The sequence below is a fragment of the Hemitrygon akajei genome, chromosome 4 (assembly GCF_048418815.1).
Source record: "Hemitrygon akajei chromosome 4, sHemAka1.3, whole genome shotgun sequence".
Taxonomy (NCBI): domain Eukaryota; kingdom Metazoa; phylum Chordata; class Chondrichthyes; order Myliobatiformes; family Dasyatidae; genus Hemitrygon; species Hemitrygon akajei.
The window spans coordinates 18,671,261-18,686,855 of record NC_133127.1 but is presented as its reverse complement, the minus strand read 5'-3'; the positions used below and the strand labels follow the sequence as shown (position 1 = coordinate 18,686,855).

At 43.2% G+C, this 15,595-nt stretch overlaps 1 protein-coding gene across 2 annotated transcripts in view; it reads left to right on the top strand.

The window, feature by feature from the left end:
- The first annotated feature begins 698 nt into the window (after positions 1 to 698).
- The window catches only part of slc4a11 (solute carrier family 4 member 11), a 303,412-nt gene continuing 288,515 nt past the window's right edge, over positions 699 to 15,595 (top strand). Inside the window, exon 1 of one of the 2 annotated variants that reach the window (XM_073042123.1) lies at positions 699 to 740. The gene's annotated coding sequence lies outside the window, so the exon portion shown is untranslated. The remainder of the gene's footprint in view (positions 741 to 15,595) is intronic. The other variant, XM_073042124.1, reaches the window with a different exon arrangement.

Here is a 15,595-nt window from a genome sequence, read left to right as displayed (position 1 = left end):
CCTACTTCCAAGCACCTTAAAACTGTGCCTCCTTGTGCTAGCCATTCCAGCCCTGGGAAAAAGCCTCTGGCTATCTGCATGATCAATGCCTCTCATCATCTATTATGGACTTATTGAGTATGTCCTCAAGAAAATAAACTTCAGGGTTGTATATGGTAACATGCAGTGTATGTACTTTGGGAACTAACTAAAAAAAAATAAGGTGATGCATTTTTGAAGGTCTAATAAGGCTAGAATCTATTCAATGAATGGTAACATCTGAGAAGTTACAGAAGGGTAGGAAGATCTTGATGTATACGTTTAAGGATTTCAAAAGCAGAGCACTGTAGGCTGGTTGGATAATATAGTATATTGGATATATGCCTTTATTTTCCAGGGCACTGAACACAAGAGTTTGGAGGTTATGCTACGTCTTTTTACAACATTAATTAAAACATAGATGTCTATGAGTTGAATGTTGCCAATATGTACTCATAATATAATATTATAATATACTAATCCACATAGACATAGTGGGCTGAAGGGCCTGCTTTCACTATGTATGCCTCTGTCTCTCTCAGTCTTGAACAAGAAATCAGTGCGCGCAGGGTTAAGTGAGACTTATTTCTGTGAACAGCCAACAGGTTGATAATATTCAGGAGATGTCCCTGTGATTGGCTGATTAGATTGTCCTTGTATTTAAGCTGAAAGGCAGCGGCAATGTTCTCACTTTCACCACGCCGCTTGGAAATCTTTCTGAGGTAATGTTATGCCCTCTCTTTACTTTTAAATTTTACTCTTCCCGTTTTGACAGATTAAGAGTGTGCCTCCCTTAGGAATGAAAATGCTGTTGGAAGGGGCTGACAGCAGAGGGGCGGAGAGAAACTCCTCACAGGGTAAGGATTACAGTAAAGGTTTACTGTTTAACTCCCTCCCAGTACAATGACAACACAGGATGAAACAGTTTGCTGTAATGAGAGATCAGACCGTTTGAAAGCGCATTTCAAATGAACTGGAGGTTTTGCAGAGCTTGTGTTTATTAAGACTGGTTACTTTATTTAAAAACAGGTTGAAAGGACATAATAAGGATTATAGTTATGCTATATCTATACCATCACTGGGATCCATACTGAATCTGTTTGGTAGTTATGTTAACTGTGTGTTCTAAATGATAGCTAAGCTAAATCTGTATTACCAGCGATAACTGCTAAATCTGCATTGTCAGCTTGATCAGTATCATCATTATTAGTTATAATGTATTTGCATTTTTGGTGGTAGTTCTGCTCAGTCAATAGCATTAGTAACGAGTTTATATCGTCGATGGTGGTTTGGCTGAATTTGTCTGTGATAATTAGCTTAAAACTGCATCAATCAGTAGCAGTTACATTTAATCCATATCATCAGTGGTAGTTATTTGGGATCTGTATAACTAGTGGTAGTTATGCTTATTCAAAGCCATCATTGTTAGTCATGCTGATTTGTGGCATCTGTTTGATCTGTTTGATCTCTGTTATCAGTGCTTGTTCGACTGAATCTATATCATATGGTAGTTATGCTGAATTTGTATCATGACTCAAGTATTGTATATCACCATGGCCAAAGCTCACTCTCCGAGTCCACATGTCCAGTGGAAGCTGGAGGCCCGGAGGTGGCCTGTCTTGGGGTTGGAGGACTGTCGTGTGTGTGAGTGGGCGGATGGGAGGGAGGAAAGGGGCTTGCTTGACTGTTGTTGTTTTGCTGCTTGCTGTGATCCTGTTTGTCATGTTCCTTGTTGTTCTGCTGAGCACTGTGGGCATGTCGTGTTGGCGCTAGAACATGCGGCAACACTTGCTGGCACCCCCCCCCCCCCCCACCCGATCCTAACGTTGTATTGGTTGTTAATGCAGACAATGTATTTCACTGTATCTTTCGAGGTACATGTGATAAATAGATTAATCTGAATCTGAAACTGAATGCTAAACTTGCTGAATTATTGGCGGCCACTGTTCCCTCTATAAACTGCTCGGGTTTGTGGCAACGCGGTAACTGAAATGCCCACGTGCACGTAGCCTCTATTGCCACACAGTTGGAATAAAGACAGACGAGAAAAAGCTTACGCAACGTGAAAGATTTTCTTTGCAGTATTGTATTTCATTATACCCTTCAATTTATAAATAAAATCAAAAGAATGTGATTTTCTTTAATTTTCATTCTAAATATACATATCATGCACATTATAAAAAGAATTAAAGTGCCACGCAGTTTTCAGACTGTGCACAAATTCCTTGCTCAGGGCAATGGTTGGTCTGTGCAGCTGTAAAATAATATAATTACAGGGAACATTGGCGGTGGCTGTGATGAATCAGTGTCATCACTAATGATATGAATCCCAGCCCTTCAGTTGTAATCTTGCATTTCCAGGTATTGAAGACTACTTTCGGGATGATGAACCAAGCCCAGAGAAAACTCCTAACAATGCCCCAGGTAGTTGTGCTGTAGAACCACAATCTGCCTGCACTAAAGGGCATATCTTAGTGATGATAGGTAGAGTGACCTAGGGCTTTTCTCATTGGAGAGAAGGAGGGGAGAGGTGACTTGATAGAGAGATTCAAGATTAGAGGCTTAGATAGTGGGGATAGCCAGAGAATTTCTCCAGGGCGGAAATGGGTTAGGTGATTGGATGAAAGTCCAGGGGGAAATCAGAGGTAGGCTTTTTACATAGAGAGTGGTGGGTGCATGGCACACCTGCCAGGGGTGATGGTAGAGGCAGATACATTTGGGGCATCATGGGAAAAGACCTCCCCACCATTCAGCACATTTACAAGGAACGCGGTCGCAGGAAGGCAGCGCCATCATCGAGGTCTCCCACCATTCAAGCCATGCTCTCTTCTTTTTGCGGCCATCAGGAAGAATGTACAGAAGCCTCAAGTCGCACGCCACCAGGTTCAGGAACAGTTATCACCCCTCAACCATCTGGACCCTGATGCACCATCAATAACTCTCGGAGGCAGGAAGTGAACGATAGGCTTTTATTAGCAGCAAAAAAGGGAGCCCACTACATCTCGGAGCCTGAGGGAGGAGCAGTGCCCCAATTGCCTTTATACAGGGGTCTGTGGGAGGAGCCACAGGAGCAGTCAGCAGAGGGGCGTGTCCAGACAGGTATATGTAGTTCACCACAGACCCTGAACCAAAGGGGACAACTTCACTCAACTTCCATTGTCCCAACACTGAACTCGTTCCACATCCTATGCACTTACTTTCAACAACTCTACAAGTCACGTACTTGATATTTATTGCTTATTTGTTTATAATAATTATTTTGTGTTTTCTCTCGTATTGTATTTGCAGCTTGTTGTCTTTGTTGTGTGTGGTTTTTCATTGTTTCTTTGTGCTTATGGTGAATACACGCATGAAAATGAGTTGCAGGGTAGCATATGGTGACATATATGTACTTTGATAATAAATTAACCATGATCTTTGAATAGTTGAAAAATGGAGGCTATGCAGAAGGGAAGGTTTATATCGATCTTGGAGCAGGTTAAAGGGTTGGCACAATGTCACGGGCCAAAGGCCCTACAATGTACTGTATTATTCTATGTTCTATAAAAGCATATTTTTGTGCTTTAATTGAACTGAGCAAAATTGATCAGTAACTACAATTATAATATCCAGGCTGTACCTGCGGAGTTCAAGATGAAAGATTAGCTTTATTTGTCACATGTACATTGAAAGATTGAAACCTACACTGAAACGCGTTGCTTTGCGCCAACGACCAACACAGTCTGACGGTGTGCTGGGGACAGCCCGTGAGTGCCACCATACTTCTGTCGCCAATGTAGTGTGCCCAGTACTAAGCTGTGTGTACTTGGACTGTGGGAGGAAACAGAGGAATCTCATACAGTCAGGGGGAGAATGTACAAACTCCTTACAGACATGGGTGGCAACTGAACCCAGATTGTTGATAATGTAAAGCGTCACGCCACCTGCGTACTTCTGCAGACGGGACCAGCACAAACACTAAGGATACTGGGCATTGAACAACGGCATCAGTGGATGTGTAATGCATATTTGACAACTTACTTACTTGCTGCCCATTACGCTGCTGGCATTTAGGGCAACAGTGAAGGTCCTTTAAGGATTCTTCATTGCCGTCTTCATTGCTCCGGGTCATTGAAGCATGCAAGCATCTGCAGTTTAACGTTAGATTAGTTATTTCCCCACACCCACAGATGCTGCTCAACCCACTGAGTTCCTCTGGATTTCAGCCTCTGTAGACTCCAAGCAGTCCTGCCTCATTCTAAATGTCTGGGTATCAGAGAAGCAGGGTGGAACAACTGGCCTCTTGCTGTACTTCCAGTTGAGAATAGCTGCTTTAGGAGATCTGTTCTATCAACATGTAAGGACCTCACTATTCAGGACATTCCCTCTTCTCACTGGAGGAGGTACAGGAGCTGAAGACACATACTCACTCCTTCAGGAGATCCATTCTATCGAACTGCTGAGAAGCCCAATGCAATGTACCAGATACATTTATTGTTTTCCCGTAAGTGTCTGCAATAAAATGAATCTCAAGGTAGTATATGGTAAAAATTATGTACTTTGATAATAAATTTATTTTGTACTTTAAATGTGTATCTATCAATAAAGACCTCACTATTCAGGACATTCCTTCATCTCATTGAAGGAGGTACAGGAGCTGAAGACACACACACTCTGCTTTAGGAGCAACCTCTTACTCTCCGCCATGAGATTTCTGAATGGTCCATGAAACCGTGAACATGACCTCACTATTTTGCTTTATTTATTTTATACATTTTTATTATAATTTATGGTAATTTTTATGTATTACACAGCATTGTTGCTGCAAAAGTTCTGGTGATGTGGAAAGACTACTTACCAGTGGCAAAAAAAGCAAAGCAAGCTACTAAATATCATATTAATAACACTTTATTAATAATGATCAACGATAGCAAGGGAGAGGCAAGCAGAGGCAAGGCGAGGTGAGTGGAGGCATGGTTGAGGCAAGTGAAGGCGGAGATGAGGCACGGGCAGGACAGGCCTGGACATGGCAAGCAGAGTTGGGGTAGAAGCAGAGTCAAAGTGTCCCCAAGAGCAAGGAAAGTCCCGGTGTCTGATCGATTTACGCGTTGGGCTGAATTGAAAAGACAGGGTACAGGCCCTAGAGTGGACCAAGAGCAAGAAACGACCTGATGGTTGGACGATTTAAGCACTGGGCTGGATGGAAAAGGTCAAGGTGTCAGGACCAGAGGGTTGGGATGGGTTGGTTCTGCCTAGTTCTGCTCGCAAGCTCTGCAATGTTTACTCAGCTCTGCGCTGAACTGAGGCTGTGGCCTGTTCTGGCTGCAGTGATCCCTGGCTTTGTGTCTGTGGTCTCCCAATGTTTACTCGGCTTTGCGATGAACTGTGGCTGAGGCCTGCTCCAGCTGCAGTGATGCCTGGCTTCATGTCTGTCATAAAACTTCAGTTCTGAAGCTATTTGCTTACTTATATTGTTTGCTTGACATGTTTTTTCCCCTCTGCGCATTAGGTTTTGATGGTCTTTTTTTTTAATGGGTTCTTTTAGGGTTTTTTTGTTTTGTGGCTGCCTGTAAGGAGACGAATCTCAAGTTGTATAATGTATACATACTTTGAAAACAACAAATTTCACGACATATGTCAGTGATAATAAATCTGATATTGTGGAAACATCATTCTGCTCTGCACAAGGCTGGGCTTTTGCTGCAGCATCATTTTAATTTAAGTCTTGATAACATTTTCTTTTGAACATTTCTTGTTATTGGCTAGAAAATATTGATGAGCAACTATTATATCCTCAGTTAAACATTGTACAGTTTCATAATAAGAATGTCTTTTCACTCTCCCGTTGTCATGGAAAGGCCATGTATGACCAATAGGGGGAGCTAAGTCATTTGATGAAGGCTTCTGTAATTAGCTCATGGAACTACGATGTGGAGGAGCCTTTATTCCAATGTTGAAGATCAGAATATTGAGTACAAACCTCAAACACTTTTGTTAAACCTTTTGAGACTAGAACTAGGGGACATAGCTTCAAGATTTGGGGGAGTAGATTTAGGATGGAGATGAGGAGGAACTGCTTCTCTCAGAGAGTGGTGAACCTGTGGAATTCTCTGCCCAATGAAGCAGTGGAGGCTACCTCAGTAAATATATATAAGACAAGGTTGGATAGATGTTTGCATAGTAGGGGAATTAAGGGGTATGGGGAAAAGGCAGGTAGGTGGAGATGAGTCCATGGCCAATCAGCCATGATTTTATTAAATGGCGGAGCAAGCTCATCGGGCCAGCTGGCCTACTCCTGCTCCTGTTTCTTATGATCTTATGGTCAGGGTAATGACCATGTCACCCAGCTGTAGTGATGTTAGTTGAGGGATGCATTATGAGCAAACAATGAGATGAATTTTAATGCATTTTCCTAAAGTCACTAAGGTTTTTTGCATTCATGAGGGCAAAAGTAACAACTCTTTCAGTGATAGTGGAGGTTTGAACATAGAACACAGAACATTACAGCACAGTACAGGCCCTTCAACCCATAATGCTCTGTCGAACTTTTCACCAAATCCAAGATCGAGTCCCGATGAAGGATCTCGGCCCAATACATCCACTGTTTATTCCCATCCATGGATGCTACCTGACCCGCTGATCTTCTCCAGCACATTGTGTGTTTTGCTCTAGATTTCCAGCATCTGCAGCATCTATTGTGTCCAAGGTCAATCTAACCCTTCCCTCCCCCATCAATCTCCATTGGTCTTTGTTATTAATTCTAATTAATGTTGTACTTGAACAGTAACAGAGGCATGAGGGGATAAAAGATAAACACATGAAATTCTCCAGATGTTGGAAATCCAAAACAACACACACAAAATGCTGGAGGAATTCAGCAAGCTGGGCAGCATTTACAGAAACGACAGACAGTCAACGTTTTGGGCCGAGACCCTTCTTCAGGACTGGAAAGGAAGGGGAAGACACCAGAATAAAAAGATGGAGTGGGGGAAGAGAGGGGATGGAGGATAGCTGGAAGGTGATAGGTGGAGCCAGGTGGGTAGGAAAGATAAAGGTCTGGAAAAGGAGTCTGATAAGAAGGGAGAATAGACCATTGAAGAAAGAGAGGGAGGAGGCGACCCACGGGAGATGATGGGCAGGTGAATGGAGGTAAGAGGCCAGTCAGGAGTAGAAGAGGAGAGGGGGAGGGAATATTTTTTTACTGGAGGGAGAAATTGATATTCAAGCAATCAGGTTGGAGGCCACCCAGATGGAATATAAGTTGTGGTTCCTCCACCCTGAAGATGATCTCATCGTGGCACAAGGGGAGGCCATGGATCAACATGCCAGAACAGGAATTGGAATCAGAATTAAAATGTATGGCCAGCCAACCCCCTCGCCTGACTTGACCTCTCACCGTCAGGAAGATGGGGTGAGCGTGGATGTTTGAGAAATGGAGGCGATGCGGGTGAGGGCAGCTTCGAAAGTGGAGGAAGGAAAGCCTGTTCTTTGAAGAAGGGTGACATCTTTGATATCCTGGAGAGGAAAGCCTCATCCTGGGAACAGCTGCAGCTTAGACGACGAAACTGAGAAAACGGAATAGCATTTTTACAGGAGACAGGGTGGGAAGGGGTGTAGTCAAGATAACCATGGGAATCGATAGGTTTATAAAAGATGTCGGTCAACAGTTTGTCTCCAGAGATGGAAACGGAGAGATCAAGAAAAGGGAGCAAGGTGATCGAAATGGGCCAAGTGAATTTAAGGGCAGGGTGGAAGTTGGAGACAAAGTTGGTGAAATAGCTGAGCTCAGCATGGATGCAAGAAGCAGCACCAATGCAGTTGTCAATGTAGTGGAGGAAGAGTTGGGGAGTATTAGCACAGAAGGCTTGGAACATGGACGGCTCTAGGTAGCTAACGAAGTAGCAGGCATAGCTACGGCTCATGCAGGTACCCACGGCTACACCGCAAGTCTGGGGAAAGTGGGAGGAGCAAAGGAAAAATAGTTGAGGTTGAGGACAGGTTCTGCTAGACCCGAGGAGGGTGGTGGTGGACGGAAACTGGTTGGTTACACATTTTCTTGCTCGTTCTTTCACTTTCCCCTTCCCTTTCTTGCCACTTTTCTCTGTGTTCCTCTGTTAGTTTCTTTTACTATCTGCTTCTTTCTCTTTTTCTTTTTCTTCACTTTTTTTCTCCCCTTCCCTCTTCTGTTTTCTGCATTTCCCCTCTGTCTCACCCATTTCTCTTCTCTTTATCTCCTCTCCTCCATTTCTCCCTCCTCCCTATCCTCTCCTTTCTCTCTTTAATTGTAATCATGGTAAAGTGTCATACAAAGGAAACATAATTTGGATTAAATGACACAACATTTCCTACTCCGAATGAATGGGAGAGGAGCCAAGGGGATGTATAAGTAACCAGAAGTCAGTGCATATTGATGATGGTTATCAAAGGAACAACATCAACAAAGGATGTTGTGACCAGTAATTTATGACATTGATGAGATTTTAGAACCACCCACAGGCTTACCACCAACCCCCCCGCCCCCCACCCCCAAGTAACACAAACAAAATGGAGGAACTCGACAGTTCAGGCAGCATCTATGGAAAGGAATAAAAAAATAGAAACTTCCTGCAGAGACCCTTCATCATGACTGGAAAGAAGCCAGGAGACGGAGGAGGATGGGGGGTTAGGGGAAGAAGCCAGAATGACAGAGGTGAAACCATTTGAGGGGAGGGGGAATGTACATGGGTGGCAGAGGGGTAATGAAGTGAGAAGCTGGGAGGTGATAGGCGGAAAAGGTAAAGTACTGAAGGAAAAAGAATCTGATAGGAAAAACCAGTGGACAATGGAAGGAAGGGGAAGAGAAGGGGCACTAGAAGGAGGTGATGGGCAGGTAAGCAGAAGAGAAGGGTAAGAGAGGAACCAGAATGGAGAATGGAAAAATAGAGAAGGGGTAAAGGGCAAATATTACCAGGTTAGAGAAGTTGATGTTCATGCTATCTGGTAGGAGACAACGCAAATGGGATATGAGGTGTTGTTCCTCCATAGACCAACATGTCAGAATGGGAATGAGCAGTGGAATTAAAATTGTTGGCTACTGATGAAAGGTGCTCGATGAGGTGGTCCTCCAATCTACATTGGGTCTTCCTGGCTCCACAGGGAGCACCGAATGCAGTGGATGACCCTGACAGACTCAGAGATGAATTGTTGCCTCATCGGGAAGGAGTGTTGGGGGCCATGAATGGAGGTGAGGGAGGAGATGAATGGGCAAATGTAGCACTTCTTCTGCTTGCAGGGATAGGGGCCGGGAGGGAGATCAGTGGGGAGGGGTGAGAGGACAAGGGAATCGCAGAGAGTGCGATCCCTGAGGAAAGGAGAGAGTGGGGGTGGGGGGAGGTAAAGATGTTTGATGGAAGGATCCCAATGAGGATGGCGGAAGTTGTGGAGAATGACGTGATGGATGTAGAGGCTCATGGGGTGGTAGATAAGGCCAAGAGGAAATCTATCCCTGTTATGGCATGGGAAGATTGGGTGTGTGGGGATGTCTGAAAAATAGAGATGCAGGTGAGGACACCATTAACAGTAGAGATGGGAAACCCTGTTCCTTGAAGGAGATTAACAGTAGAGATGGGAAACCCTGTTCTTTGAAGGAGGAGGACAAGTCTGTGCATTAGGGTGGTGTAAAATAAAACAATACAGAATGTAGAATAAAGTGTAACAGCTACAGAGAAAATGTAGTGCACTTAGACAATAAGGTGCAAGATCATAATAAGGTAGATTGTCAGGTCAGAAGTCCGTTTTATCGTACTAGGTGTTATAACAGTGGGATAGAGCTGTCCCTGACCTGGCTGGAATGTACTTCCAGGCTTTTGTACCTTCTGCCTGATGGGAGAGGGGAGAAGAGAGAATGGCTGGGGTGGGTCTGCTCTTTGATTATGCCGGCTGCGTAACTGAGGCTGAATCCACTGAAGGATCTCAAGTGGCAAACAAGGGATAAGGTGCAAGTAAAACAACTGATTGCCTTTTGGTACATCTGATGGTTGGGATGAATTTTGGCTTGCAGCCTGGAAAAGCTTGTTTGTTTGGTGTCAGCAAAGTTTTATGATCACCTGAAGGAGCAGCCAAAACCGCAGCTTAATATCTAATCCAGAATAAATGAGAGCTTTGACAATTTCAACACTTAAAATATTCAATGGAAGGATTTAAAAAGGCGCCTGGGTCATTATAGAATCATACTGGTCTGAAACAGCTTCTTTGATAGGGTAGTATTTATAAACCACCTTGCTGTACATGATTCAGGGCCATAAAACTGGACAAATCTTAAGCAGGCTCTCCGAATAAAATGAGTTCTGTTTATGTCAACAACTTCCGTAAAAGCTGAATATTCATGCCCTCACCTGCAGCCACTTAACTAGGTGAGGGCAGTCTGTGAGTAATCATCGGAAATGAAGGTACATTGACCTTATCGGGAACCAGTGAGTGTCTGTTTACTTCAGGTTTTCAAGATACGGGTTTACTTATTTATCGCGAGTATATTGAAACATCCAGTGAAATGCGCCAGTTGTGTTAACATCCAAGATACCCAAGAGTGTGCCAGGGCAGCCCGCAAATGTTGCTGCACACTCTGGCGCCAACGTATCATGCCCACCATGCTTGGCAGAACAACACAGGACACAACAAGCAACGAAACAACATCAGCAAAAGCAAGCCCCCATTCCTTCCCTCCCACCCACCCGTGGACATATGCAATCCTTCAACACCAGGACAGGCTGCCTTCTTCAGTCTCCAGCATCCAGTGGACCTCCCCTGTTTTGACTCCGGGTGTTCTCCCCGCTTATAGAGCACTCGTTGATTTGGAATTGGTGTTGTCTTCTTTGTTGTCATATGGGCTGTGATACAGTGTCAAATTAGTCTTGTATACAGTTCATACGGATTAGGGCGCTGTGGTAGCACAGCGGTTAGTGTGACACTATTACAGCTCGGGGTGTTGTAGTTCAGAGGTCAATTCTGGTACCGTCTGTAAGGAGTTTGCACGTTCTCTCATGAACGCGTGCAATTCCTCTGGGTGCTCCGGTTTCCTCTCACATTCTAATGTACCGTTAGTAGGTTAATTGATCATTGTAAAGAAGATGGTGCCAGCGAACAACACGACTGAGGGCAACATCCTCCAAATGGTTCACGAAACCGCTTTCACTTCTTTTGTGTCTTCTTTTTCCGGCAAGTGTGGTTCTGTTGCTGCTGCAGCCTGTGATCTACATTTTGGCGGTGTGTTTTCAGGCCGATTGAGCGATCTGGTGTTTTGCTTTCTCTGAGCGTCTTCCCTGAGGCGTGCAGCTTCAAGGCCAAGAAGCCTGGAGGCGGGGAGCAAGCTCTTGATCGACTCCATTTCTCACCAATCTCGCTGGTTAAAGCACCGAGGAAGATTGAAATCATCGAGGTGAGTGAGGAAGGGGAAGAGGTGTTCAGCACCACCTACAAGCTGCTGCTGGAGTAAGGTGTTCGCGTGTGACAGTCTCTCTGTCTCTGTCCCTATTTCTCTTTCTCCCCCCACCCCCAAACCCCCCGATGCTGTTGGAGGATGATAGCAGAGTTCTGGGCCTTGGGCAAGGTCTAGTCGATGCAGTTTGTGGATCGGACTCTGTAGATCATGTTATGATGTCTTTCTGGTTTCTGGTCACTTTTTTTTGTTGCTATATTGGGCGATTATTGGGTCAGGATGGCCTGCAGATAATGAACACTGAGCTACACTGAATATGCTTGGACTCTTTTGATTTTATGTTTTATATTCTGCGTTTTTTTTTCTCTCTTTTTTTTGCCATTTTGTGTTTTTTTTGAGTGTGGGGGGTCGTGGGGTTGAGGTTTTTCTTTGAACAGGTTCTGTGGTTTTAGTTTTGTGGCTGTCTGCAGGGAAGATGAACCTCGGGTTTATATACTGCACAGATACTTTGATAATAAATGTCCTGTGATTAGGCTGGGTGGGTTGCTGAGTGGAGAGGCTCCTTGGGCCTGAAGTGTCTCCGTATCTCAAACATAAAGTAAAAAATAAAAGATCAATTCATTACACAGTGTATTGAGGTAGTACAGGGTAAGCAATAGCAGAGTGCGGAATAAAGCGTAATAATTTGAACCGGCTGGTGGCACAGTGACATCAGTGCCGGACTCCGGAGCGAAGGTTCCTGAGTTCGAATCCAGTTGGGCCACTCCTGGACACGCTTTCCATCCATGCCGGGTTGAGCATCGAGCTTGCAACTCAGCCTCATTTAAAAAAAAAACACTGCGCTGTGAGAAGGACGTGGGGGACCACTCATAGAATCTTTCCTCCAAGACAACCACTTGAAAAAATAAGTGGTGGCCGAGGCTCTGGCAGAGTATGGCACACACACAAAAAAAAATTCTCAGAGACATAGAGTTTAGACCGAAAACTGTTGAATGATTATAATAGGAAAAAAAAGAATGGATCTGTAGGGAGCTCCATGCAACCAGTCACCACACTCTGGTGCCATCTGTAAGATGCTATATCCGATGTCACCTTGCCTAAGTTAGAGTATTTCTCTTTGTAACTCAGACCTTTCTTCAAGAAGCCAAACATCCTTCATTTATGCCAGCAACATAGACTGCATACTTCGACCGATGTGGAAAACACAGCACGTACTGAGCTAACTGGTGATAACTGCTTCCTGTTTGGAAGTTCGGGTCATGATTAATTTTCATTCGGAACAACAAGTTGAGAAGCAAACAAACCTATTGGAAGTGTCTGGGTCTGTAGTGGCATTCATTTCTCAAACACTAGCCGTGCTGACCCAGACAAGTAAATAAACCCTTCAATTCCTCTTTAGATAAACATTTACTCGGACTTTGTGAGAATTTTCACATGTTAATTTGCTTGTTAATGAAATTGAGTCACATTCTCTCATTTAACAGCTGAGAACAAGCCAGGTATAATAATATCTGGTATGGGAACCAGTTATGGATGCCTAGGTCTTTCAGTAGTTCAGGATAGAACAGTACAGCACAGTACAGGCCTTTCAGTCCACAATGTTGTACCAAACTGTATAAACAAATAACTCATGTTCTCTGAATTTATTTATGGATATATTATTAATTTGATTTTTTTTTAGTGTTTGCACAATTTGTTGTATTTTGAACATTGGCTGTTTGTCCGTCTTTGTGCACAGTTTTTCACTGATTCTGTTGTGTTTCTTTGTAAGTGCCCACAAGGACATGAATCTCAGGGTAGCAACACACACACAAAATGTTGGAGGAACTCGGCAGCTTCTATGGAAAAGAGTACAGTTGACCCTTTGGGCCGAGAGATAATAAATTTACTTTGACATTGGAGATGCCAGAGAGTAGTGGTGGATAACAGTTTGTCAGGTTGGAGGCCGGTGACTACTGGTGTGCTTCAGGGATCTGTACTGGGTCCAATGTTGTTTGTCATATACATTAATGATGGGGTGGTAAATTGGATTAGTAAGTATGCAGATGATACTAAGGTAGGTGGCATTGCGGATAATGAAGTAGGTTTTCAAAGCTTGCAGAGAGATTTAGGCCAGTTAGAAGAGTGGGCTGAATGATGGCAGATGGAGTTTAATGCTGATAAGTGTGAGATGCTACATTTTGGTAGGAATAATCCAAATAGGACATACATGGTAAATGGTAAGGCATTGAAGAATGCAGTAGAACAGAGTGATCTAGGAATAATGGTGCATAGTTCCCTGAAGGTGGAATCTCATATGGATAGGGTGGTGAAGAAAGCTTTTGGTATGCTGGCCTTTATAAATCAGAGCATTGAGTATAGGAGTTGGGGTGTAATGTTAAAATTGTACAAGGCATTGGTAAGGCTGAATTTGGAGTATTGTGTACAGTTCTGGTCACCGAATTATAGGAAAGATATCAACAAAATAGAGAGAGTACAGAGAAGATTTACTAGAATGTTACCTGGGTTTCAGCACCTAAGTTACAGGGAAAGGCTGAACAAGTTAGGTCTTTATTCTTTGCCTATCCACGTCAACTTGATCTATCCCCCTAATTATTTTAAATACCTCTATCAAGTCCCCCCCTCAACCTTCCACTTAATATTTCCATTAATGAGCAGACTTACCTAATAAATTGGCCACTGGTGTGCATGTAAGTAGTTATTTTACTTAAAGATTGGTGCTTGTTTGACCCATAAGACCAAAAAGAAAGAACAATTACTAAAAATGCACGATGTGACAAAATTAGTTCTGCTAGACTTTTGAATTTAATAATACTTATGTTAGTGCATTTGTGTGTACAGGAGTACATAAGTCAGGTGTTTATAACCTGGGGAATTCTTCCTCCTTGAATAGAGCTCGTATTGCTGTGTGCAATATCAGCTTGAATGATCAAGTAACAGTGAATCCAGAGTCATGGAGAAAGCAGACCAGGCAAGGACAGCAGTCTTCTATCTCTGAAGGACATTAGTGAAGCTCATGGGTATTTATAACAAGTTTTGTTAGTTTCATCATCAATGGAACAAGCTTTAATTCCAAATACTCTATAGTCTTTTAAACTGAAATTAAGTTTTCCAGCTCCTGGTGCTTCAGTGTTAGTCTGTCTATAAGCCATGAGGTCACTGACATACACTTTACTGTATATATGAGGCCACTTTATTAAGTCCACCTGTACACCTGCTCATTACTGCAAATAACTAATCAGCCAATCATGTGGCAGCAACACAATGCATAAAAGCATTTAAGAGGTTCAGCTGTTGTTCAGATCATCAAACCTCAGAATGGGGAAGAAATGTGATCTAAGTGACTTTGACTGTGGAGTGGTTGTTGGTGCCAGATGGGGTGGTTTGAGTATCTCAGAAACTGCTGATCTCCTGGGACTTACATGCACAACAGTCTCTACAGTTTATGGAGAAGTGTGTGGAAAACAAAAAATTAAATAGTGAGCGGCAATTCTGTGGGCAAAAATCCCTTGTTAATGTGAGAGGTCAGAGGTGAATGGCTAAACCTGAAAGGACTGTAACTCAAATAAACACACGTTACAACAGTGGTGTGTAGATGAGGATCTCTGAATGCACAATATGTTGAACCTCGAAGTGGATGGGCTACAGCAACAGAAGTCCACAAACATACACTCAGTAGCCTCTTTATTAGGTACAGGAAGTGCTGAGTGTATAACCATGGTGGTTTTGCTTCGTAATTGGAAATTAATCACCAAATCATGAATTGGAATCAGGTGTATTAACACCAACACAGGTTGTGAATTTGATGTTTTGTGACCTCAACAGAGTGCAATACATAAAGATTTTCTGTAAGTTACAATAAGGAATATAGAAATAGATAAGTAGCGTTTAAAAAAAAAAGAGAAAAAATAGTGATTTTGAGTTCATGGGTTCATGAGATGTCGGGATTTTAAAAATGTAATGATATTACTTTTTTTGGAAAAAAAAAAGAATCCCACTTTTTGAAACACTTTTTGAAAAATGTTTTTTCAAACATTAAATGAATCGAGAATGAAGTCCTAGAGGAGGATGCCTGATCTTGAGAGCAGAGGTGGAGAGATTGAAATATGCTGTTTCTTCCTGAAATGTGGCCTTCCTCTGCCATAGTTGGTGGATTTCCCATGCTTCTCACACGTCTGATCCCCA